The 27,223-nt window shown below is 45.7% G+C and overlaps 1 long non-coding RNA gene across 1 annotated transcript in view; it reads left to right on the top strand.

The window, feature by feature from the left end:
- LOC138581977 (uncharacterized) overlaps positions 1–27,223 on the top strand; it is a 1,316,379-nt gene that overhangs the window by 193,106 nt on the left and 1,096,050 nt on the right. The gene's annotated exons all lie outside the window — the stretch shown is intronic.

Raw genomic sequence — 27,223 nt, 5'->3', positions numbered from 1 at the left:
CTCCCAGCACGCACATGGCTGTTCTGCGCGTGTACCAGAGGGACAGGCCTTCCTGTCACTGTGAAATGTGCTAAAATGAATAATGCATTTCCAGCCTTCTTTGAAGGATCTAAATACAAGTAGCAACGATGCTCTCCACTTCAGAAATGAACCTATCACGCATTGGGCCTCCTCCCCCTGCGCTCAATTTAAACAGGCGAAATGAAAGATCTTTCATTTTTGCAGATTTCAAAGCGCAACCACTTGTGTTCAGGATGCACATTGAAATGTGCACAAATACGCAAAAATTAGTAAATGAGCAAAGGGAGTGAAAAGGGGCTTCGGAATGTGAGCATCTGAAACGGTCACATTCTCAGGCCCTTTGTGGATTTGGGTGTACCATATCATTAGTTGCAAGTGATGAGATGCTCTAGCGCATTTTATTACTTGCATCAAGAAAAGGTTTGAGAATCTGGCCCGGTATGGCCTACTGGAAGCGCAGAAAGCTTTACTGGATCAGAACAGTTGTGAACAACATTCAGGCATGTTTTGAAAATAATGGATGTGACGAATCAACTCTCGGGCCCTGGTGGTCCAGGGATGAATATCGGTTTCTAAATCATCAATCAGCCCCACACCTTCAGTACACCAGAAGGGATCTGAACAGATTGGAACACAAGTAAATTATAAACGTCCTTGTCCAATTTGGGTAACGTGGACGGAATGACAGGCTTACCCCCGCAAGGTTGTGGATCGTTGGTTAGTTGCAACACAGCGAAAATACAATTATTACCCAATGATAAAAGGGACTGTCCAGTCAAGGTTGTATAAAAATATCTACTTTATTATTATTATTTTTTATTTTTTTTGCGTTTATCAATTCAATGATTTTGCAAGTTTTGTTTTGCGAGTCTCTTTTTTAATTTTCCAGTTTATTCGTCCTTCCTTTCTTCGTTTTCTTTGTTTGTTCGATCCGTTAGTTTCTTCTTGATTTGTCATCCGGCAGCATTCAGTTTCACTTGACAAGAGGACCATTCTGACTATGGGTTTAGTTAAGCTGTTGTTTGTTTAGCACATTCGTCTAAAGCGGCCTTTAAGATTTTTGCCGTGGCTAAGGCCCAAGAAGTCTTTGAACCACTCATCAGGCGGCTCCACCACACTTCCTCCTCATATCGGCTGAATGGTTTGAGAAGAGGGCCGAGGAACGTTCGTCTCCATTTGATTGTGTTTGGGCATCTTAGCAGAAGATGTTTCACTGTCTCTTTTTCTGATACGATTTTGCAGAGTCGGCAGTGATTTGTGGTTGATTGCCCCCGGATGGCCCTTATTTCATTAGTTTGTAACAAATACAGCCTTGCCATTAGAAAAGTTAGACGAAGTGCTCTGTCCGGAAACCTTTCTACAATTTCAGTCGTGAAGTGGAGTTTTTTTGCGCTGAAAGGTAAGTGAGATAGTAGTTTGTTGTTTTCAGCGAGGGTTTGTGTTGTTATCCAATCCTCCTGGTCCATTTTCCTTTTTACTTTTGTTGGGTTCTGGATCAAGTCCTCTTCCGTACATGCAATGGTGTCCAAACTCGCTCTCTGCTTCGCCGCCCAGGCTGTCAAGGTCTTGCAACTGATGTGATTTAATTCCATTTTTTTCAGGTTGAACAATGGAGGGGAGTCAGACTTGATCACTTTTCTAAAGAGAGCCATTTCACCTGCTTCTTTTGCTGCTTTGAGGGAGAGCAGGCCCAATTCTCTTCTGATGGCATCAATTGATGTCGAGTTTGGAAATGGAAGGACTTTCCGCCAAAAGTAACCCTCCAGTTTTTGCCATATTGTTACTGGAATAGCGGGCATTCCATCCCCTCCATACACCAAGCTCGGTACGACTGTAGAATCTTAGCACTGGCAGCAGGGAGGACCGGACGTATTTTCTGTCTATTATTCAAGCCTGTGTAGTTAGCTTCCGTGGTTTTGTCCACAGTTGTACTTGCACTGTTACTTCAGTTTTGGAGCTGTCGACCATCACACCCAGGTATTTAAAGGCGGTTATTACCTCGACCGGAGAGTTTTCAATAGACCAATTCATTTTTTTTGCTTTCGTTTTCGATGGTTTTTCTAGTATCATGATTTTCGACTTCTCCTTGTTTATCTCCAGGTTGTTTTCTGAGATATACGTGGCCCAGTTATCCAGTTGTCTTTGGAGGCCGATTTCGGTCTGGTCAAGGAGAATAATGTCGTCTGCATATAAGAGGCGGCTCACGGCCGTTTGGCCAATTTTGGGTGGAAAGGATCTGATTTGATTGGTGCTTTCTTTGTAGTCACCTAGAAAAGCAATAAACAGGGCCGGAGCAAGGGGACAGCCCTGCTTAACTCCTCGGAGCGTTGGGATTTCTTCTGAGAGTAGGCCTTTTTGATTCAGTTTGACTCTCATCGTGGTCCCGGTATGAAGAGCTTTGATTGGTTCAAGTATGGCGTTTGGGCAGTCTCAGTTAACCAATTTGGACCACAGCTTCTCTCTGTCAATTTGGTCGAATGCCTGGGTGAGGTCTATGAATGCTAGGAAAACCTTTCCCGATCCTTTCAAGAGTTAGTTTTTTATGATACTGAGGATCATGATGTTCACCGTTGTTCCACAATTCTTCTTCTTGAAAGGGTCGTTGCACTGGGCAGTTTTTGCCCATGTTTGAAAACTCTGTTGAAGGAAAGAGCCGTATATCTTACCAATAGTATCTAGGAGCGCGATAGGGCGGTAGTTACCAGGTGCCACCCTGTCTCCTTTCTTGTAAATTGGTGCGATGACTGAAGCGGTCCAAGAACGAGGGATTGTTCTTGAAAGGCTGCAATTTTTGAAGACTTGGCTAATAGAGGTGGCCCATTTTGCCGAGTGGTTTTTTAGTTCAAAGTTTGTAATTCCATCAGGGCCTGGGGCTCTTGAGGGTTTTAGTCTTTTTATAGCTGTCTCGATGTCGATTTTATCTGAGAAGTCTTCCCATGTGGCATCCTCCAGTACGACTTCTTTTTTGCAATGCTTTGACGGAGGAAGCTGAAAGATCTGCGAGAAGTGCAAGTGCCAGCTGACTTCCGAAACACTGTTCGATGTTGTCTGTGTCGATAGGTTACCGGAATTTCGTATCAATTGACAGAAGACTCCAGAGTTTTTGGCAGCCAGCTTTCGCAGCATTTCCTCAGAATCTTGCTGGTATAGGGAGTATCTGTGGAATTTCAGCCACGACTTGTATCTCTTTGCTTCTTCCAAGTAAACTGTTTTTGCACAGTTTATGGATGGGTTGGCAGCTTGCCGCTTCAGTCTTCTGAGGTAACGCCTTTTCTGAACCAACTCCTTGTTGTACTTGTGTAGTGGGTGTGGCTTCTCACTATTTGTCTTCTTTGAGTTTGAGTAGTAAGGAACTAGGAGAGGTTGGTAGTCTGTGGAGGGCAAGAGTTCTCGTCCTTCCCTATACTGTTGTCGGGCATAATTTTTGGTGAGTTCTTTAATCCTTTCACCTGTTAGTCTTAGGCGATTCCCTTGGGCAGTTGGCTCCGGTTCTTCAGACAAGTGGACCGTCGGACCGCTCTCTGAAGGCCAACCAATTTGGAGGATGTTGTGGTCGCTGGCGTCAGACCGAATGACCTTGAAGGATGTAATCCTGGAGAGCATTTCTTCAGATGTGAAAATGTAGTCAATAGTGCCGTTTTGGGCTCCTCTTTCCCAAGTGGGGATGTGGCAGGCTAGAGGAAGGGCCTCCTCGATGTTATGGAGGTTTCTGGATTTCATAAGCGATTGCCATTTTTGCCCTCAAGATTCTGTCAAGTTTAGGGTGCAAAAGGTTGGTATCTAAAGCACAAAACGGGCACTTGGCGTTGAGGTCACCGCTACTACTTTATTATTATTACAACAGAGAGTTCTAGCACACAACAAAATACAAGCCACCCTTTAAAGGAACACACAAAACAGAAAGTTTCACGAAGGAAAGGGATGCACTCTGGATACTAACAGGAGGGTAATCGGTAAAGCAATCTGTCTTAAATGTTCAAGGTTGTTTGGTTTTAGAATCAAGATAGCAAGGAGTCATAAATGTCACTAGGGGCCTTCGGAGAAGGACTAGGGCGACAGAACCACAATGTACCTGGTGCTTGAGATGATCTTGATTCTCGACAGTGTCGAGTCGGTTCCAGGACGCTTTGCAGCTTCTGCGACAGAGTTCAAGAAGGGAGACAGCTGCGGGTATCAGATGGCAGGCAGTTCGGTTCGCGAAGGTGGACGGACAGCTGTAGGCTGGCCTGCATGGTGGCTCGGGGTCAAGAATCCTTGCCTCTCTGCTGGTTGGCGGATCTGGAATGCTGGTCAAGGTCTCGCGGACGGTCGCTATCGAGGGTTCGACTGCCTCAAAAATGTCTGAAGAATTTCAAGGCAGATGGCCCAAAGCTGAGTAGAGTGTTTGCAGGCAACAGCCTTGTCCTTTGTTCAGAGACTCTCTGGCACTTTGCACATAGGAGGTTTGCTGGCAGAACCTAGCAGGGCACACTGTGTGCTGGTTGGGTACCGGTTCTGGAGATTCTGGGCGCGTCATCTGAGTCTGGTATATCCCTCTGTTCCCTGGGAGATGTTTAGGGAGGGATCTTGCTTCCCTCTCAGAAATCCCAGCCACTCTTCACTGGCAGAAGTGTAAGGTAGACTGTACTTTCAGCCAGGCTCCAATGTTGAGTTCTTCTTTCCTGCCTCTGGTGAAGCCATCAGATGATCTGCCAAAAGAGAGGTTCAGCCCTATTTTAAAGCCAAATGACTCACAGTGATTGGTGCAGGCTAAGCCTACTTTAAGGAACCAATCCTGCATCCCAACCAATAATCATCTGTAATGCGTGAGGTCAGGTCCAGAGTGTTTTGCAACAGGAAAGGTAACAGGTGACAAAATCTACTCCTAAGTGCCACCCATCTTCCTGTCTTTTGTAAATCAAATTGTCTCTCTGGTTTACTGAGCCCTCTGTGGCTCTTGATGAAAGCGCAGGTCTCCCTTGAAGTTTGTGATGAGAGCAGACTTTCTGTCTCCCTTAAATCACATACTTCTCCCTCTGAGAGGGGTCCGCTCTTCAGGGGTTGCAAACAGTAGCCAGTGAACCCAGACATATAATTCACTGTCCTTCATAAAGAGGGGTGAGAACTAGCTTCAAGGTGACACATTGCATATAAAAGAGGTGTTTGTTTTCCTACCCATTTTTAAGTTGTGTGACCAGGCCTATTCACAGTCCTGCTTCAATTATCTCTCATCAGTATGCGCCGCCACCACACAAAATCTAGACAATAGAACAGGGCGGATCCATGGAGCCTTTGATATTTAATTAGGCTGGCCATAGGAGGAGGAAGTTGTTGCCATTCTCCTCTGAATGTTTTCATGCATCCCTCGCTGTCACCCGTCAAATAAATGTGACAGGGAGGACTGAGCCTGTAGGCTGTGTCCCCCAGAGTGCACTGGACTATGTGTTTGTTGTGCATAGAGCATTAGAAAATGTGTGTGGATTATCCCCACACATTTACGGAGGTTGATCTCCCATCATTCCATTTCCTAAGAAATCATTAAAAAAAAAGCCCAGGCGAGTGCCCATCCCCCGTGTGGATGGTCTAATCCCTCACAATGGATACTGACTTCGGGCAGCCATGTGGGGGCCCTCCCATGAACGTGTCTCTGATGCTCTGCCTCATTGTTGACACTGGCCTGGGAGTTTTCTGATACCACCCAACTGAACATTATACTTACATTGAGAAGCCTAAGGAACCGGAGTCAAGGGAGGCGCTCAAAAATAAAGTTTTGGTCTGGTTACATGAAAGAGTGGGTCAAAGTTCCATTGGAACACAGGACCTGAGAGTCCTCCGTAGGGTGCATATTAACAACTGGTGTTCTACGGGCAATACAGATTGGATTGTCCAAGGATGCAGCCAAAGTAACTTACCACTGTTTCTGAGCCAATGTAAAAACCTGCAGATTATGTCACCCCCCCATACCAAGCTGAGAATTTTTTTGAACTGAGATCTTTGTTTCATTTGTAGGAACTATTGACCATTATTCTGGGCTTGTTTTAATTACTGGTTGATAACGCTGTTGATTTTATGTTGTATGTTTGCCAGCTCACTGAGGCCTATAGGCTTGCTGCGTTGATTTAAGAAATGAACTAAACGAAAACCCTCTGTTCTGGGTCCGCTTTCTTTCCCCTGCCACTGCACTGCAGTCTGGCATCCACGCCACTCGGCCTGAGACTTCCTACTCAGTAGTCAGGCTCGGACTGGCACATGGGGCATTAGGACGATGAGCTAGGGGACGATCTGGCAGGTCAGTGGAGGGTCACATTTCTGGGCAAATGTGGGGCACTTAAGTTACTTGGAAGGTTCTGCAGCTCCTAGGATTAACAAAGGTACTGGAGCAATGCACTTTAAAATGCAGAGTTTGCAAAGATATGTGCCATGAATGCCACTATAGGCACTACCCAGTTTGCAGTAAAAAAATAATAATATATTATTATTATTATTATTATTATTATTATCATTATTATTATTATCATTATATTTATTGAGCGCAGACCTGGCACCGAGAAGCAACGGAGCACTTTACAATCATAGGGGGAAGAACACAGTGAGGGAAGCAGAAAAACAAGGCACTGGGAGATAACAAGGGGAGGGGGAAGGCTGGCAATTTGGCAGCAAGGGATTTATAAGCAAGTGGGAGGGGGCAGATCACCCAGTCTCAGGTAGGGTGGGGAGCAGAGGATGTGTGGACCTAGGTGTTAGGGAGGGGCCATTCCTTGAAAGGAGGGTCTTGAGCCCAAGTTGCAATTTGGGAATGTAGTCCACATTATTTTGCCTGGCCGGGACTATTTTTTTGTTCCCCACTTTATAGAGTTTCTGTAACAGGGCATGTGAGCCTCCTACCGAGTTTGCCTGCAGGTGGGTGAACTTTGCATGATTATCAATAGTTTGAGAGCAAGTGATTCATTATAAGGTCACTGCAGACAATATCTACCCTTGGTGCTTTCCAAACGTCTGAGGCCTCAGTGACATATGTGAGTATGCGGAATGAGTGCAAAACGAGAGGGGCTCTCTTAGGTCAAGGAAAGGAAGCGGGCAGTGGTCTTGCCGAGGTTGGCACCTTGTGCGGGGGTGGGGGGTTGTTTGCGCCCGGAGATTATTACAGGCCCAAGTGGCACTTGACAATAATGGACTATGGTATGGAAGTATGGGGGCTTTTCAGCAAAACCTGTAAATATGGAGGCAGTGCAATGGTGGCCTCAGAGGTTTCGCCTCTCTCTGAAGCACCGGGTAAAGGCTGATGGCTGATACAAGCTAATTAACATCATTGGGCTGAACCAATCCACAACCAGATATGCCAAAGACTCGCACCAATGAAAGGAGAGCCAATAGACCCATGCTGGGAGCATAAGGTTGTAATGGGACTGGTCCAATCTCAATGGACAGGGACGGTGCCAGGGCCTTTCATCATTTTCATTTGAAATGGGCCTCGAACCTCAGAGGGCTCCCCTAGAAGCTGCCCTCTTTCTTGTAGTCTTATCACAAAGCAAAATAAAATACTTATTTAATTCCAGTAAAGATGTTTTGTTCTTTGCAGCGCACATGCTACAAGCTGCCCTTGCCAGCGACCTCAAGCCATCACCTCTCTTGCACATTTATTTGCATTTGTATAGCGCACTTGCAGTCCGGGGGCATTGAGGCACCTAGCAGTATCCAGCAGCGTTCTTACCACCTTGTTCTCTTTTTACTCCGGTTGCAACGAAATGAGCACCTTGGTAACAAGGGGAGATTAATAGCTTTTCAGTGGCCATTAGTGTTTCAGCCGCCAGTAGGTTGCAGTTCCAATGATAACGTACAGAAATTAACCCCCTATCAATTGTTTGAATCTGGAAGAAATGTAATGTAATATAATGGATGTGATTATTTCAACTCATGAATCTTTTTAAACACAGTTTTAAGCTATTTGGTATTTTTTATTTAAATTTTATTATAGACATTTTCACATTGAAATGTATTTTTTATTTTCCTTTTCCTTTTCTTTTCTTCAAATAGGATGAATTGTATGTGTTTTACTTTTTTATTTTGATATTGTTAAGGTTAAATAACTTTGTTTAGGCAAAACCTGTGTATGAGCGCGATACAAATAAAGTATCAATATCAAAAAATACAAATCTTTTTTTTTTTAAACGAACCTCCTTGCATTCCTTTACCTCTCCATTTAAATCGAGGTGCCCCACGGGTGCCTCAGACTGGTTTTCCCACTGCCCCACCCTTCTTGTGTACTGTTTACTATATTTTATTCCTGCCCGTTTCTTGATCGCTCCCTTTCCACCAATCAAATTTGTCCTAAAGGGCAACAGTGGCGTCATTAAAAATGAGGCTGTCAGATGCATTGAAGGACACGAGCGATTAACAAAGAAATGATGAGCGGGAGGCCCCCTCCCCCATTAACTCCTCCACCTTTTCCCCTGCCACCTCAACCTATCCTTGTTCATTGGAAGCAGGCAGTTCTCATAGCTTGATGAAATGTTTTAACAGGCGTGCCAAACTGCCAAACTGCCTGTGTCAGTTTCAGGCGTTCTGCCTGCACGCAAAGGCTGGATGGCTGAATGCAAACACAAACATGAACTCTGAAAGGATGAAGCATTTGTCATTTCCACTGCCTGCTCCTGACAGGCTGGGTCTGGCCTACAGGAAAATAGGGCAATGCACGAACCAAAAAATCAAAATGCTAGCATGGGCCAGTTTTTCCAGTCAAAATGGCCCACTTTTTTGGCCTATGTGGGCCAGTTTGGGAAATTACTTCACCATGAGTCTAGTAGAATGAATATTCTTTAAAAAGCATAATTTGCATCACATTTTATCAAAAACCTCCCACTTGGGTACTACTCAAAGGGCCTGATTCATGGAATATTTTTCACGGTGCAAAGTACTTTTCACTGGTGTAAAGTGACTTTGCACTACAAACAAACACCCTGATTCATGGAACAGTGAAAAGTGTCTTTTAAGCCCTCACTCCCTCCCTTATTCACTCCCTCTCACTCCCTTACTCGCTCCCTCGCTTCCTCCTTCCCTCCCTTCCTTCCTTTCTTCCCTCCTTCCCTCCCTTCCTTCCTTCCTTCCTTCCTTCCTTCCTTCCTTGCTAGAAATAAAAGAACTTCCTTTGTCCCCATCCAAATGACAGTACGCTAAGAGAAGTGCTCACAAGACTTTCAGAGTTTGAACATGGTTTTCTCATATTACTTCCCTATACATATGGACAATCCACAAGTGATATTCATGTATTAGGCAACTGTGAGATTAAAGAAGTATGTTACACGTGGATATAATGCCTAAGTGCCTTATAAAATGTAATGTAAAATGTATTGTGTGTGAGTTTAAAAGCCATTGCTTGCAGAATTTTACATGCAGCCAGTCATTTCTCCTAAAGATGAAACTTAACCTCCAAGACCTTTCCTCTGCTGATCCTGGAGAGGGAGGTCTCGTTGTCACCCATCCATCATGGCCATTGCTTACAAATATAGAAAGAAATACACTGCCTAGATTTAAACCACGGTGGAAATAGATAAGACCATGCCTGTTCTTTCAGCAAAAGTTGTCTTGAGGTCACAATTCCCATAAAATGTCTATTAGAGTTGCAGCCAGGGCCATTACCGGCCATGAAGGGAGAGGCGAAGATAAACTTGAGCCAGCCTCCGGCTGATCACATGATTAAGGGGACATGAAACGGAAAGCGGATAAAGAAATAACACTGGAGTTAAGTTAATAGAAAAATACATATTATTGAATAAAAAAGGGGCAGCGTAGATGCCACAACGGTCATTCCAGACTTTTATTACAGGTGACAGTAACCCCCTTTGGACCATGCTAACACAGTGTTTGTGTGATAAACATAATGTTATTATTGAACATTTTATTTGGGCCTTCCCTTGATTCTGAGAGATTTGAAAGTTGAAGGGTAAAATTAACATGGGAACTATGAAGTGGCATATTTTTCATTGATACGGCTTCTGAGTAAATGACAAAAAAAACATATCTCTGCATAAGAATGGCGTGCGGATTTCAGACTAGTCTTATCTGATTCGCCTTAAAATGTAGTTCTTAAAAACATATTCATACATGGAAAGATTTGAAAATTTAGGGTACTTGCCATGTTCCTTGTTCCATGTTCCATGTGCCATGTTGTCGCGCCTTGAAAAACTCTGGGTATTTGTTGGGGTTGTGTACTAGATGGGTTAGAGGCCTTACCAAAGTGAATCTTAACAAACAATAGTGAGTTATTGTGCGCCACCCTGAGTTGAGGATCACTGCATAATAAACCGTGAAACATTGCAAGGCAGGCCAAAATCTTTGATCCTCCAAAGTATCATTGGTAGTTACATAAATGAATTTGCCATAAGCCAAGAGACACATCATTTTGCGGTGTGCACATGTGAATGATCACTATTATACACTGAGCAACACTACAGCCCATAAAAACCATGACACATGCTATTTTTAACAGCATACACTACAAACTGAATTACTTTTAGGGATCACAGAATTGGGCTAAGTGATGAGACTGGGATTTCTCCCCAGACTTTAATTTAGGCACTTGACCACCTAGCTTTCCAGTGCTTGCATGTACACGTTTGTTAAGATTTTGGTTTCAGTGCTTCATTTAATAGTGATGCCGTTATTGTACACACAATCAGACAATGGAGTAACACATCATTCTAGAAACATTTTGTGCAACAACAAAAAACACGATTATAGATTTTTTGTCCTCATCCTGAACGTAGCAGTAAGACAATCGGCCTCATCATAAGGCTGGCGGCCGCGGTATGAACGGTGTCGGTAAGGCATCAGCACCGTTCATACTGGGCCGCCGCATTAGAAGTTCTGCTCGCGGGTTCCTGTCAGCCAGCCGCCAAACTCGTAATGAGTCCCAATGTGAGCTTACACAACGCATTTGCGTTTTACATGATAAGGTCACCTGCTTATAGTCATTATTTCAGAGGCATACATCTGGCTAGGCGTGCTATTTTCAATCACCTAAAGTGTGCGCCTTTTGAAGGTCAATAGTCATTCCTAATGAGTCCCTTGCGGCCATGTACGCCCACCCTCTACCATGTCAGCGGTCTGCCGAAGCACAGGGTGCGGGTTATTCGACACACACGTGGGGAGGGGGTGCGCTCTTCTTTGCACTTGGGATACAACAAAATAAACATGCATAGGGCTGAGAGGGCAGCGAACGGCTATCCCAAAAGCCTATTGATGCATTGTTGTAGTAATATGCATGAGTACGACGGTTTTGTAAACCATAAATATTTAATACGTTTAAACAAAGACACATTTTTTTTTTAAAGCTATTCTTATAGCTGGCAAGCAAAGCCGGGACCGGGCGTTAACATGAGACACTCACGCCAAATACGAGTGCTGGCCACCCGAATAAAGAAGGCTTAAGGCAGGGGCCACCAGAAGTGTGGGGGAGGGGCACAAGCTGCCTGCACGTGCCGCGCAACCCACCCACCCACCACAGTACCCCACACATCTTCCTCCACTCTTCATCAGTGAGGAACTGCGGCTTTTAATTATGCCGCCTGCCATCTGGGATTGAGAGAGGGTGCCATTTTTTTTAAATTGATTTATTGTATAATTATGATTAGGCTGAGGGGATTAAAGTTCGGCCGGGTTGTGCGTGGGCGCTTTAAGTGAATTATGCCATCGGAATACCAGCTCCTCTCACATGGTTGCGTTTGAGTCCTATTTACCCCGGAAGAGGCGAGTGGCTGTCACATCTTGCTGGCTAGTGGCCACTGCACTTCCGGGGCGTTTGGTGGCCCCCCAAAACATTATTTATTTTATGCAAACACCAGTGCAGCTATCATTTCATTGTGATTGGCCCTGCGCACGTTGCGTCAAGCCATGTATAGGCACCTGAACTAATAGTTGGGGGCACGGTGCAAGTGACCTTCGCGGCGCATTTCCCTCAAAATGCTGTTTAAATACAACCACTGACCCATACAACCATTTCACTGCTGTCAGTGCAAACTCCCAGCGCAGTAACTTTGCTGAAAATGTTGGGGAGGACACGACATCTAAATGAAAGAGGCCCCTGTCAAATGAGTGGTACAAAATGGTGTGCCGCAAAAGAATGGGGGGGTTACCCCCCTCACCACCCGTAAAATGATGCCCATGGAATGGCTTCAGTAGTGCTAGCAAATGTGGGCTTGACCCCTGGCGTTACATCCATCTGTTGAATACTGGGGTCACATCTTATCCCTGGTGCAGTCACCCGAGCACGCCCCATTTTCGTGATCATTGTTTCTGCGTGACCTGCGAGAAATGCAATGCATCTTGGAGCAAGCCCTCCCTGTGAACGTGCAGTGCGGAGGCCATGGGAGCAAGGCAGCGCACGGGGTAGTGGGTTCGGGTGGATAGCTCAGGGGCAATGCGTTTCATTTGTCTTGGAAGCAAGATAACACAGCGCAACACAGATTCTAAGGTCTTGCTTCTTAAGCGAGCTGTAAAAGAACAGTTAAAAATAACAATTGCAATGATGTGATGAGGGGTTGGGGGGGGGCGTCCCGTGTTGTAACTAGAGGGTCTACACAATCATATTTAATAATATTCATCCGTAAAATTACTAGTTTATCAATGGTTCGGCCAAATCCAAAACCAAGTATTTAAAAAAATCAAGTTTCAAACTTGAGAAACACATTTTGTAAAAGCAATTAACTAGGTGTTGCTATGCTTCTTACATGTTTATTTGCAACACACCCGCGCGCATGCCCTGGCCCAGGCATGCCGCAGTGTACACAGGGGACATTTCAATGTGCAGCTGCAGGCGTGAATCTCGATTGAAGGCGTGAATTACAGTGGCTACATTGGGGCACATTTTCCATGGGGCGTACCATAAATGGAGGGGTGGGGGGGGGGGCATGAATGCATGGTGTAATTTGTATGGCCGAGAGGAGGGACGCAAATGCTGGGGATCCATGTGGTGTTCGCTAGCATTATGCACCAGCAAAAACCAGGCGGACGCCCTAGCGATCCATTGTAAACGCTGCCTGTCATGCGAACAGGGCAGGCAGTGTTAACTCAATTGTCAGAGCAGAGTGCAAAGGTGCAGTGTACGAGCTTGTGCTCCGCCTTTTGCCCTGCTCTACTGTACGCCACTGTGCAAATGACCACAATTCGGCAGCGGGCGCCCACCTATGTGTAATGTCTAACGTAACGGATCTCCACTCGCAAATTATACAACTCAATGAAACAAGCATTGGCAATGCCAACACGTTTGTGCTTTTGAGTATGCATTGGAAAGGTACTTGCCAGGCACTGTCCGCGGTGCAGTAGCACTTGGAGTGGTCCAAGTTCTGGATGAGATTACCTTAATAACTCATCTCAGGGCCAAATAACTGGACAGGCTCGATGAAAATGACAAACATACTACTTTATTACCAGTTCAATAAAGTAGGGAAACCTGGCGAGCAAAACACATCACAGCTCACACACTTGCCTTGCATTACAATTACACAAAAGACTTTATACCTCGATGTATGTCAGCTATGACGTCATCCTACATGGGAAACAGTAAAAACCCATCGGGCGGAGGGATAGGTTAAGGGAACGTATATACCTATAGTTTATTTAGGTGTTACATCATGGGCTTCCCCTTATCAAGTAGGCACGCTCTAACTATGTCATAATTCAGATAATAGCAGAATAACAGCAGCGGATTGGCCTCTGCAACAATGTATGGCCCATCATCACATAGGCCCTCATGACTGGTTGGCACACTCTTCCAATCTTGAACATTCGGCTCGTTAGCAGCACGTAAGAAAAATGAATCCCAGGTGCGGGGAACAACGTCAGACAACTACCCACTAGACTAATTAGCCTGCCATCTCTCATCAGTTAGGCCCTGAGCCAAGGCTTCTTCTTTGTAGTTGACCTGGCTCACTGTTCTCTTCTCCGTAACTTTGAAGGGAGTGAAGGTACATTGCTATCCTCATCTGGAGCCCTATCAAACAGTCTTGTTTCCTGGTCTTGCACCACATGTGAGGAGACCATGATTTTGTCCATTCTGTCCTCTTATTTTGTGCTATTTGATTCAATTGTATTAGGTGTTATTACTCTCTTCGGCCTCTAGAGACTTGGTTGCTTCACCTGCAAGAGCTTTCTGCATCTTTGATTGTTCAATACTTGGCACTCGCAAATGTTCACTCCTTTACCTTATCAAAAAGAAATGTCTCCTGCGTATGTAGCTTATCCTCCTCGACTCCTTTCGTGCCTTGCAGTTGCCTCCTGCTGCAGCATCCTTGATCCTGAGACAGACAAATATTTTTTGTTCTTGCATGAATTTGTATTTCCAGTCCTCTGTCAGCTCTGCAGCCTTGGTTTTCTCCTTCAGGCTTCTCCCTTGCTTTCATACGAAACCTACGTCCATTTTCTAAACATGGCTGCTTTACTCGCGTTATATTTCTTACGTTAGCAAGCTTCTTTATGTCTTATCTGCCTTGCGTTTCTGCCTATGTACTGTACATTTACTACATTTCTTGTTAATTACCTTTTCAGCGTATATGATTCCTTCGTATTCGCTGATATGTTCGTTTTGTTACTTCAGTCAGATCTTCATTCCTAAAGTGTTTATATATAGTTTCAGTGCACCCTTGTGCTTTCTCTTCATGACGTCACTTTACACCTGTCTGCCCTTACTTATAGTAATTCTAAGTCACGTGGTGTCTGCAGACTTCCTTCTACTGCATCAGTTTGAGGGTACATTCGGTGGTATAGCGTCCTTTCATTGACACCCGTTTTTTCCGACAGGTGTTTTGCTGCAGCAATTTTGCCGAAAAAAACGTTTTGAGTGGGGTGGGCAAAGGCATATAAAGGGTTGAGGTGGTTGGGAAATAAAAAAATAGGGAAATGACAGGGGGGTTAGTGGAGGACCCCCCTAAAATAATTTTTCAGCAAAAATTCTGTGGCAAAACACCCATCGTAAAAATGGGTGTCGATGAAATGACATAGAACCCATTCGGAACAGTTGTCCGAGCACATAACGTCTTTTATATCTTCGCTGTGGTATTGGGATGATACCCGGTGTCAGACACAGTGTCTTCTTGTTGTTCTTCCAATATGACAGAGGTGAGTGGGTAGGGTCTAATGACGTGTACATCTACCTCTCTACACCGTAGTGGTATTAATTGCCCATTGATGGTAGCAAGTCCAAAATGGTGCGAGTACCTGGCATCTAATAGCAGTGCCTGGCAAATGTCTAATATTTATATGTAGGGCTCGAGTCCTAAAAACAAATCAGGTACTCTGGCGCACATTGGGAAATGACATCACAGGAAGTGAACATACCCCGAAAGTCAAATATGCAAATTTCATTCAGCTTGTCTTTCTCGATTGAGAAAACTACACAATAAAAAAACATTTGCCAAAAGAACAGATGTTTATATTACCTTGCTGCATAAGCGTAAAATATAAGCACATTTCAAATCTAAGACCGAGTGGTAAGTATGATGTAGGTTGTTTAGAAAGATGCAATTTTGAGACATGTTACCTGCACTTGACGTGCGATTCCCGTGGTCTTCTGGAGAAATGTCTCATTTCTGAACTGCGCAGGTAGATTCCCAGCCACAGCACTGCAGCATCTTGTTATTAATTATTTTCTTAATTCTTTAAATACAGAAAAATTGGGCTGGCGCTGTCCACCCAGGTGGTCCCTTGACTTGCGCCCCCTTTATAAGCAAGCCCGAACTGTTGGCTTTGCCATTGCTTGTTTTAATAGGACTTCAGTGAATGACACGGATAGTGCTTATAAATTGAGTCACTGAAAGCAGACCTGGTTAAGACATTTTTATTACACCACTAGTGTGTTCGCAGCTCCAATTAATTCATTAACTCTCAGAAGATAGCTTTGAAAAAATACTGGCAGGCACTCGAAGTGCAATGTTTGTCAGTAAGGATTGATAGAGCTAGCTCAAAGAAATTCCAGGAGGATGTGGTTTGGGCTTGGAGGGGAAGGAAGTGGTTGGGAATGGTAATATATATTAACATACCCATGGGCAGTCAATGGGTGGGTAAGTAACCAAACAGCATCTACAAGCTTTGTGTCCCTCTTCATATGCAATTTCTCCCTAGCTGTACTCTAATGCAATAGTTTTGGTGCACCTAATAGCCAAAACTAACAATCATTGAGAAAGCCACCAGTTTTGGCTTGTGTATAGCTAGCCATTTGCCAGGCACTGCCATCTTATGCACAGGTCATCACACCATTATCCACCTGTTGTCATTTTATGGCGAGGGAGTACCATTATGGCAGAGCCTCGCAAATGCCAGTCCCATGCGTACACAAGAGCCAAAACTGTCGATTTTGACAATGCTTGCTCAGAATGCAAGCTCTTGGGTATATAACTGTTATTATTTATTTATTTTATTATTTATAAAGTGCTAGCCCAGCTGGGAAGCAGCAGGGCTCTGTACTAAGTCGCTGCGCGTTTTAGGCTTGGGAAGGGAGCCAGTACGGCGGCTTTCATAGCAGGATTAGGAGTTCTGTCCTCTGTTGGTTAGGTGAGGAGTTATTTAAACAACCAAGGGCTTGAATTACAAAAAGCGTTTTATAATGGTGCAATCCCACAGGAAAGTGTTCTGTGAATCAGGCACTAATCTTCATCTCCTTAGCGAACGGTATTAGCGTTGGAGTCCTGCGAATGTCTAGAGGGATGCAGGTATTGAAGAAAGATAGGATGAGCAGCAGCTGAAAACAACACCTGCTCCCTTACACAGTAAGCAGGAACTACCCCTGGGGAATGGGGAGCTAGTACATAGAGGGAGAGAGAGAGAGAGAGAGCGAGAGAGAGAGAGAGCGAACGAGAGGGAGAACGAGAATGAGAGGGAGAGAGAGATGACTTCTAGATGTTTTCTAAAGCCTATTAATAGGATGTATACGAATTGACCTTTTCACAATTGATCGCAAAATGAGGGTCATTTCGGAAATATATGCGGGGAAAACCCCCTGAAACTCCCCAATGAATCCAAAAAGCACCGCAACCCCCTACCCAATCCCATTATATTATTTATTACCCCAAAGCCACCCCATACATATATATAAAAAGGTAAAGGTCAATTGTGCAGAAGGTCAATTAGGACCACTATTATTAGGTCAATTGGGACAAAAGGTCAATTGTAAAAGGTCGATTTGGGTATTACCCATTAATAAACATCCCCAGTCACACATAGGCATGTTTGAAGGGCACCAGAAGGAGTCAAAATGTGCTGTCGGTGAAAAGTCAAGCAGGGACTCCTAGGCTGGAAGCAGGAGCGAAACCGCTCCCGTAGGTTCCATTGCTGCTCGTGTGAGGGTTGGGAATGCCGGAGACTGGGATTGCAAGGGAGCAGTGCTTCATTGAGGGGGGAGACGGCGTGTGAGTCTTGTTAATGCCCTCCTTGGAGTAAGGGTGAGTGGTGCTAGGGCAGTGGATCGATGAGGCCGGAGAGGCTGAGTGCAGCGTGGCAAGGGTTGCTCACAGCTCTGCAGTAAAGAAAGGATACCACGGAGCAGGTGGACCCTCGGAAGCTGAGCTGGGTTACCGGCAGGGGTGGACTGGCCTATGGGGAATTCTGTAGATTTCCCGGTGGGTCTCATTTTTGTGGTATTTCCAAATGTTCTAATAGGGAAAGGGTTGATCTTGCTGAAAATGTGTAATATGGGCCTACTTTGAAAATTATTTCCAGGGCCTCTTTTGGGTCCCAGTCCACCCCTGGTTACCGGGTCGTCAGCTCCTGGATGCCGGGGTTCTCACAAGCACGCGCTGCACGTGGCTCAGTTCTCCCGTATTCTGGTTGCTCACGTACAAGTGCAGGGATTCATGTTTCCGCCTCGTTGCTCGCTTTCCGTTGGTGGCAGGTTCGGACTGGCCTACAGGGCAATAGAGCAATGTCTGAACCAAAAATGCAAAATGCTAGCGTGGATCCCTTTTTTGGGTCAATATGGGCCAGTTTTGATGAGTTACTTCACTCTGCGGCTAGTATATTCTTTAAATTGCACAATGTGCATCACATTTTTTCAAAAAAACACCCTCGTGGGTACTATACAAACAGTGTCACAAAAGGAATGAATTGCGATTTGCAACTGTGGGCCACTTTTTCCTTGGTGCCCGAGACAGTTTTATGCCCCAGTTCGACCCTGGTTGGTGGGGATGCCACGCTTGCATAGTGAGTTTGGGGAAAAGGCAAGTGTTCCGCATATAGAGTTGGTAGCAGGAAAACAGATTATATTTCATCATTAGAGAGCCCCATTAAGGAACAGATGGGAAATTGTACGCATTTTAAACGAAGTGTGTCAGAATCCGCCGAGGGGGTACATCTCCTCTCTAGCCAACCAGATTACCCCCCATTTTCCCTCGCACTCATGTTCCCTCCCCCGCTGCACTGCACCCTTCTCCCCCTGGTAGATGTTGTGTTATGTTATTGTGATTTTTACTGCACACTGCAGCCATTTCCATGGTCTCTAGGAGCTCTGGCAGATCTGAAAAGGAAGGAGGACTGAGAGGGCTTCGTTAGTGGGATTTAGAGGGAACACACAAGAGAGATTTGATGAGCTGCCGGTAGCTTCAGTTCAGAAAAACTAGTCACTGTGTGCTTATTTGTTTTCAGTTGGTAGACATTATGAGGTGTTCATTGTATGATTGTGTATTGGGCTGATTTGTGCATCATTGGTTTAGTTTCTTGGTTGTTGCGCAGTGTGTGCACTTTGTGGTGGTTTTAGGTTTTTGCTGCGGTAGAGGTATGAGTGTGTTTTGTTCTGTGTTTGACGGTGCCTATGCAGGATAGTGGAGAGTTTTTGTAGGGTTAGTGGACAGTTGCATCAAGGTTTGGCTAAATTCAATACAGTGGCTATGCTCAACAATTCAGCTAAATTCAATACAGTGGCTACACTCAGAAATGCAGCTACATACAATACAGTGGCTACACTAAAAAAATAAACAGCTAAATTCAATACAGTGGCTATACTGAGAAATGCAGCTACAGTCAATGCATTGGCTACACTCAGAAATGCAGCTAAATTCAATACAGTGGATACACTCAGAAATGCAGCTAAATCCAATACAGTCGCTACACTAAGAAATGCAGCTAAATTTAATACAGTGGCTACACTCTGAAATGCAGCTAAATTCAATACAACACTCATGATATAACCAACAAAACAAGTCAAGATGTTAAAAGTAAAATAAGTGATAACAGTGAAGGGATGTTAAAACTGCTGTAAATACATCAGATGTATGGACAATTACTGCCTTTGATACAAATAATTACCATCATGCCCAACCAGCGCAGGACAAAAAGTGACAATGTATTTGATTAATTATGCCTGCATAGTATTGATATGCATATTGGCTCTATGCATTCTCCATGTATGTTATGTACTAATGATTCCATTAAATGCAAAAAACCTCAAGGGCCTCTCCTGTTGGCCAGTCTTGGATTTTCGCTTTGCATTCTGGGACTTGTGGTTTTGTACTTCCCATTAGAATTCTGTGTCTTCAAGTCCTAGCAGGAACAACTAAAAATATAAGTGGCTCGAGCTCTCACACATGACACAGAGTTACCTGGCAGCGGATTGTGAGCCTGGCAGCATTGGCATAGGTTGTCGATGAGTTTTGCAGCCCGTTGGCCATGTGACAGCCTGCAGAGACTTTTTTACGGGTGGGCAAAAGGGGTACTTGCCCGGGGCCCCCACCTTGGTGGGGGGCCCACAAGGCTGCCCGAACTGAAGAAATAAGATTGCATTGTTCACCAGTCTTAAATAGCACACGTCAGGATATTTTATGGGGTGCTACTGAGGCTCTAAACCCATTGCCTTTCTGTTTTGGCAAGTACATTCTGCCTTGATCAATTCATCATGTATTGCTTTCTGTGTTCACTGTGGTATACATAGTTTGTGTGTTCCTTATGGCACAACTCTGTAGCATTCTTTCCTTCCTGTGGGAATTATGTTGATCATGTGCAATAGGCAAAGTTGAAATGCATATTGGTAAATTGAGTGCCACAATGGTTCAGAAGTCAGCTCAGTGTGTGAAGCACCCATTGCAGATATATGTGTTCATATGAAAAATTTGAATATCACATTCCAGCAAGGCTGGTTGAGCCTTTCCTATGTCTGAAGTTTATAAACCTGCCTGCATATGTACTTGGTTTTGCAGAACAACATCTGCTATTATATGCAATGTACCTGTACCAGATAGGGGTTGCTATAAAAGCTAACATATCATTCATATGGTCAAGGTCTAGAAATTGGTTTGTTCAGATGGGGTGTTGTAAAACCTAGGCAATCGCCTCCAACGATGGCATGAACTGTTAGTCCAAGAGGTGAATAAGAATCCAAATTCAAGACTATGGAATGAAAGCGCTCATGCTTGTATCCTGGAATTGCCAGCAGATGATACAGTGATCCTGGTCAAATCAATTTACATTACTGTGCTGTCTTCTGTGAAGTTTGCCTTCTTGCATGCTGCTGGTATCGTTTAGCCCATTACTTGATCTTTCTTCTTATGTAGGGCATTTGGGTGGAAGGTTTGGTAGACAGAAGAGAGCGGACCAGATGTTGCAGGCCTCCGGCAAGCATATTTCAAGGTCTGATTGTTTGACACGAAAAACGGTTTGCTTTTTGGTAAAAGTCAAAGGTTTTTATGCACGTTTATAAATGAAAATGTCACAAGTCATTGTTTTGGAAGTATTTAAAGCTTTACAATACAAAAGACAACGCCAGATTAAATGTGTTAAATCACATCAGTTACTGTGCTGGTGCTTATATACTTCCCTTGATGATGGAGAGAATGAAGCTAGAACCATTCCCATTTTGCACAAGACCTGTCTACAATATTTTGTTTAAAAATTGTCATGTTTGGTAATGTGATTTGTGTACTTTCCAAGTCAGTTTTTATAAAATGAGATTGTTTTTGTTCATGGTTAGAACTAGAAAAGAAAGTGTTCAAATGAGGAAATTGCAGGGTTGACAAAAATACCTACTTCACCCCTTCAACAATGTGTGATCCTGGGCATCTCTTTTAATCTTGGATTGCCTAACCTCTCAATATTGCCAGTCCCTAAACCTTTCACAATTGTCAGCCCTTCAGAGTGATTTCTTTCTCATGGTATGATTTTCACAAAAGCCTTATTCGTGGTTTCACTGTGTTAATAGTGAGCATATTTATATTGCAGACCACAGGCATTTGTTCCTTTGACATCTAATGGCAACACTATTTGAAAACCATATCCCACTTCTAATCTCAGTCTGTCTGGATAAAGACACCTTCCTGGTAGCTTCTACTCTGCAACCACTATTCATACCATGCGATGTCTAGAGTTCTCCTTTCTTCTAATTGGTCTCATCGTCCATGCATGAGCACGTTTGCATTCTGTGAGGCAGCTAATGTGAGTTCTCTGTCTATTATGGGTTACATGTACCATTTACATACGGTCCTACATTAATACTCCATCTACCTTCCTGGATGTCATTGATACAAAGTATCCTGTACGTACTAGAACAGTAACCTCTTCGTAGACTGCCAATGTTGGTCTTCAAATGCTACTTGTTTATCATTCTGATTAGAGCAGGAATGAAGAGGGCAAAGGGACTTAAAGGGAGTAAACATGCTTATTATGCATTATGCATTATGCTGCAAGATCAAGATAGCATATCAACCTTTAGGTTGTGAGCACGGCGGGTGGGGGACACAACCAGTATTCTTGATACCTTATTTCCTTTGGTGGAGGGGGCCCCAAAGATGTCCGTGCCCAGGGCCCCAAAATTGCTTAAGATGGCCATGCGACAGGCAGCGTTGACAGCTGTCTTCGTGTCACCTCTTGGTGCTGGTGACGTGCCAGCAAGTCCCATGCATGCCAAAATGCCCCATTCCATTCAGGAGGATTTTTTCCAGGTTTTATTTTTTGCATTTTGGGACCTATAGTCCTGCTTTTCCACTATACATCCATACATAATTGTCCCAGAATGCCACGAAAAACCGTGGCCTGGACAGATAACTCCTGAATGCCAAAGGGACATGTTGACCTTAGGGTCAACTTCGAGAGCCTCAAGCAACATAACATATCATACAAGCTATCCTGTTATAACTGCAAACATGTCTTCAGTACAAGCCTTGACAGCAACAACCCTCCCCCACTCTTAATACCCCAAGTCTTGCATCTCCATATGGCTGCACCCTTTTACTCACGAGTCTGGTGCGCTTAACAAATGAATAAACAAACAAACAAACAAACAAACAAACAAACAAACATACCCTAATAATCCACCACACCCACTATCAATTATTTCCCCCCAAATCCATAGGATTGGAGTTAGAATAGTAAATTGACCATGATAGTATTCATTTTATCACCATCACCATCATTAGTGTTTTGATGTTATTATTATTATTATTATTATTATTATTATTATTATTATTATTATTAATATCATTGTCTTGTTGTGCTTGTTGTTGTTAGCATTAGGGTAATGTATGCATTTGGACTTCAGGGAGGCGTGATTCTCCCGCCAGCTTCCCGAGACATCCTCATAAGATCTGTTTCAGTCTCTGGGAGGTAGATAGTCTTGTTAGCTGTGATGGACTGGCCTCTAGGGATCTCTGGAGATGTCCGGCTAGGCTTCTGCAAGCAGTGCCCAGAGGTGGACTGGCTCAAAGGGAACTCTGGAGATGTCCGGCTAGGCTTCTGCAAGCAGTGCCCAGAGGTGGACTGGCTCAAAGGGAACTCTGGACATTTCCCGGTAGGCATCTGCACCCTGGGCCCAGGGTTGAACTTGCCTATAGGGAACTCTGGAGATTTCCCACTAGGCCTCTGCACCGTCATCCCGGGGTGAACTGGCCTGTAGGGATCTCTGGAGATGTCTAGCTTGGCCTCTGAGGCCTGGGCCCAGGGGTGGACTGGCCTATAGGGATCTCTAGAGATGTACTGCTAGGCCTCTGCAGCCTGGGCCCAGAGGTTGACTGGCCTATAGGGATCTCTGGAGATGCCTGTCGAGACCTCTGCAGCCTGGGCCCAGGGGTGGAATGGCCTGTAGGGATCTCTGGAGATGTCCAACTAGACCTCTGCACCCTGGGCCCAGGGGTGTTACTGCCCTATAGGGATCTCTGGAGATGTCCGGCTAGACCTCTGCAGCCTGGGCTCAGGGGTGAACTGGCCTGCAGGGATCTCTGGAGATGTCCGTCTAGGCCTCTGCGGCCTGAGCCCAGGGGTGGACTGGCCTATAGGTATCTCTAGAGATGTACGGCTAGGCCTCTGCAGCCTGGGCCCAGAGGTGGACTGGCTTATAGGGATCTCTGGAGATGTCTGTCTAAACCTCTGCAGCCTGGGCCCAGGGGTGGAATGGCCTGTAGGGATCTCTGGAGATGTCCAACTAGACTTCTGCACCCTGGGCCCAGGGGTGTTACTGGCCTATAGCGATCTCTGGAGATGTCCGGCTAGACCTCTGCAGCCTGGGCTCAGGGGTGAATTGGCCTGCAGGGATCTCTGGAGATGTCTGTCTAGACCTCTGCAGCCTGGGCCCAGGGGTGGAATGGCCTATAGGGATCTCTGGAGATGTCCGGCTAGACCTCTGCAGCCTGGGCTCAGGGGTGAACTGGCCTGCAGGGATCTCTGGAGATGTCCGTCTAGGCCTCTGCGGCCTGAGCCCAGGGGTGGACTGGCCTATAGGTATCTCTAGAGATGTACGGCTAGGCCTCTGCAGCCTGGGCCCAGAGGTGGACTGGCTTATAGGGATCTCTGGAGATGTCTGTCTAGACCTCTGCAGCCAGGGTCCAGGGGTGGAATGGCCTGTAGGGATCTCTGGAGATGTCCAACTAGACCTCTGCACCCTGGGCCCAGGGGTGTTACTGGCCTGTAGGGATCTCTGGAGATGTCCGGCTAGACCTCTGCAGCCTGAGCCCAGGGGTGGACTGGCCTATAGGGAACTCCTGGAGATTTCCCGGTAGACCCCTGCACCCTGGTGGCTTTGAAGCAATGAGGGTTGGGCTAATCAGTGCAATGGATAAGGTACATCACAATTAAGAGACAAACAAAATGTAGGTACGATTATAAGAGTGCAGGGAGGGTAATGAATTCTCTGGAGTGAAAAGCCTGCTATTCATCCGCTCCAGCGCAGTGTCAATGCTGAGAGCTAACGAAATAAAAAGACAATGATGAGGGTTTACTGTTTCCAAGGTCAGACTCCTATTAGCCCAGGGAGGCATGGATTCCATCCTCCACTCTCACGCGCCCTTCCTCCTGTGAGAGGTCTAGGACCTGCAACAGCAGTCACTGACGGCGTTCCAGGCACCCTGATTGGATGCCACGCTCTCCCCACTTATTATACTAATCCAGAAATATTAGCATCTGCGTGGGTGCCACAGCCAATCAGATTGCTCGGATTGCAGACTTTACCTACAGATATGCCTGCATACAAAGTAAACCAAAGACTGCACACACCTGCTCTCCCCCTCCCGCCCCTTGCTGGCACTGCCCCTTTCCCTATTTGTACCAACACTTACTTCTCCCCTGCAGCAGACACCGTGCTCTCCTGTACGGCTTCCCTGCAGCAGACACTGTGCTCTCCTGTACGGCTTCCTTGCAGCAGAGACGTGCTCTCCTGTACGGCTTCCCTGCAGTAGAGACTGTGCTCTCCTGTACGGCTTCCCTGTAGCAGATACTGTGCTCTCCTTTCTGGCTCCCCTGCAGCAGAGACCGTGCTCTCCTGTCTGGCTCCCCTGCAGCAGACACTGTGCTCTCCTGTACGGCTTCCCTGCAGCAGACACTGTGCTCTCCTGTACGGCTTCCTTGCAGCAGAGACTGTGCTCTCCTGTACGGCTTCCCTGCAGTAGAGACTGTGCTCTCCTGTACGGCTTCCCTGCAGCAGATACTGTGCTCTCCTTTCTGGCTCTCCTGCAGCAGAGACCGTGCTCTCCTGTCTGGCTCCCCTGCAGCAGAGACCGTGCTCTCCTGTCCAGCTCCCCTGCAGCAGAGACCGTGCTCTCCTGTCTGGCTCCCCTGCAGCAGAGACTGTGCTCTCCTTTCTGGCTCCCCTGCAGCAGAGACCGTGCTCTCCTGTCTGGCTCCCCTGCAGCAGAGACCGTGCTCTCCTGTACGGCTTCCCTGCAGCAGACACCGTGCTCTCCTGTACGGCTTCCCTGCAGCAGAGACTGTGCTCTCCTGTACGGCTTCCCTGCAGCAGAGACTGTGCTCTCCTGTACGGCTTCCCTGCAGCAGAGACCGTGCTCTCCTGTCCAGCTCCCCTGCAGCAGAGACCGTGCTCTCCTGTCTGGCTCCCCTGCAGCAGAGACTGTGCTCTCCTGTACGGCTTCCCTGCAGCATAGACTGTGCTCTCCTTTCTGGCTCCCCTGCAGCAGAGACCGTGCTCTCCTGTCTGGCTCCCCTGCAGCAGAGACCGTGCTCTCCTGTACGGCTTCCCTGCAGCAGAGACCGTGCTCTCCTGTCTGGCTCACCTGCAGCAGAGACCGTGCAATGCAGGAGGGGGCTCCGGCAGCAGGGTCAGCGGGCGATGCAATCCTGGCACACAAATTGTAGCATTTTGTGTGAAAACATGGGCGCATGCACTCCTTGTCCCAGGCCCTTATCATCCTCGTCTTTAGCCCAGATGGTCGTGCTTCACTGGGGTACCGCCACCCTCGCAGAAGCCCCTTTCTGTGCTCTGCTATATTAGCTTTGACATTGGGCCATTACCTGCTGGTAAATTATCGCCAATTTATAAAAGGAGGAGGGCATTACTTGGACTAGTATGGTGTTAATGGATCATGGGCCTTGACCGCTGACTTCTGATAATTGCCTTCTGCCTCTAATTAATGTTGCCATTGGGAATCAGGTGCTCTTTGAACTTGGATTGGAATCACTCCTTCACAGGAGGCATTGGTGCCGCCAGTGTATTTTCTTGGTTTTCAAAACAGAAAGCCACCGTGTTTAAACTGCACAGGGAACGTCAATTTGAGTGATTCCAAATTGTTTTACTCGCCGGATTGTTGGTCTCTGAGCCAGATGGAAAGAGATTATTCACCCGTTCATGTGTCGGTGCGGTGTTGGAAGGGCTCGAAAGATGTCACTGTCCAGAATGCGTGCACTTTTGTCATGATCTATGCAGGCAATTCGTCTGCCATCTCCTAAGTGAAATATTTTGGTCACAGCAGCGTGTTTGTCACCTCCGGTTTTCTTCTGTGGCAGGAGAGGAACAGAATTTTTCTTGAGGGATCTCCCTGGCAGTTATAGCAAGGCTGTCGGCCAATGGAACAGCAGCATTCTAGCACTGCGCCATTGTTTGCATTGCCAGAGAACGTGCTGTGAAAACAAAGAGAAAATATCGAGGCTGAGTACCCCAAAAGGAAATACACTGAACACGGGTTACAAAGGAACATACAAAGATCTTTATTTTATACTGAACAGTTTCAAAGGACAAAAGTAACGGATAGCTATCGGCCCTCAGTACAAAACAGCGAACTCCAGCATGGTTCGGTGTGCTCAGTGAGTGGGGCTGTACATTAGAATAGTCGCACCTTTTATACTTTTGAAAACATGATGTCCACCCCCCTGTGGGTTAATATTCAGTTAATACATTACAGATCTAGGGTTCGTGCCGAGTTCACACATCTATACGTTTAGGGTTTACTTTTAACGTATTCACCAACAAGCCTCAATTGCTACAGTGTACTTTAGGATTTCTTATATAGACCTTCTCAAACATTTATACAATGTAGTTTAAACAAATGTCTCAGTTCAGAATTTGAATATATTGTTCGTAACATATGCTCGCGGATTAGCTTCATTGGCACAAGTAATCCTTTACACACAGGTCAACGAAGGAGAAGGTCTCAGTTCACGACCCTAACATGTAGCCTGCAGGCAAGTTACACATTAGTTTATACATAGAGGTCAAGACGGCCATGGTACATTTTCGGAATGACACCGTCCACCATTTTAGCTCACAGGGTGACTTTGCAGTGAGAACCTAAAATGGGGGATTGGCTGCTTACACCGATTCTAAGGTCGGGACCTTGCAATATGGATTTCTTCGCTAGTAGCTTACAAGCAGCTTGGCGTGGGCCAATATACATATATTCATCATAATAGGAGGAACGATATAATTTCCCGTTTGACAAACCCTCCTTTTAGCCTATGCCAAGTGCTAAACTACTTCTGGTCACTTTACGAACAACTCCATGTATCATGGTCCATGCACCCTGAATCACTGTCG

Source organism: Ambystoma mexicanum, chromosome 3q, assembly GCF_040938575.1.
Source record: "Ambystoma mexicanum isolate Mex_15411 chromosome 3q, UKY_AmexF1_1, whole genome shotgun sequence".
Taxonomy (NCBI): Eukaryota; Metazoa; Chordata; class Amphibia; order Caudata; family Ambystomatidae; genus Ambystoma; species Ambystoma mexicanum.
The sequence above is the reverse complement of the archived record's forward strand: the minus strand, read 5'-3'. Positions and strand labels throughout refer to the sequence as shown.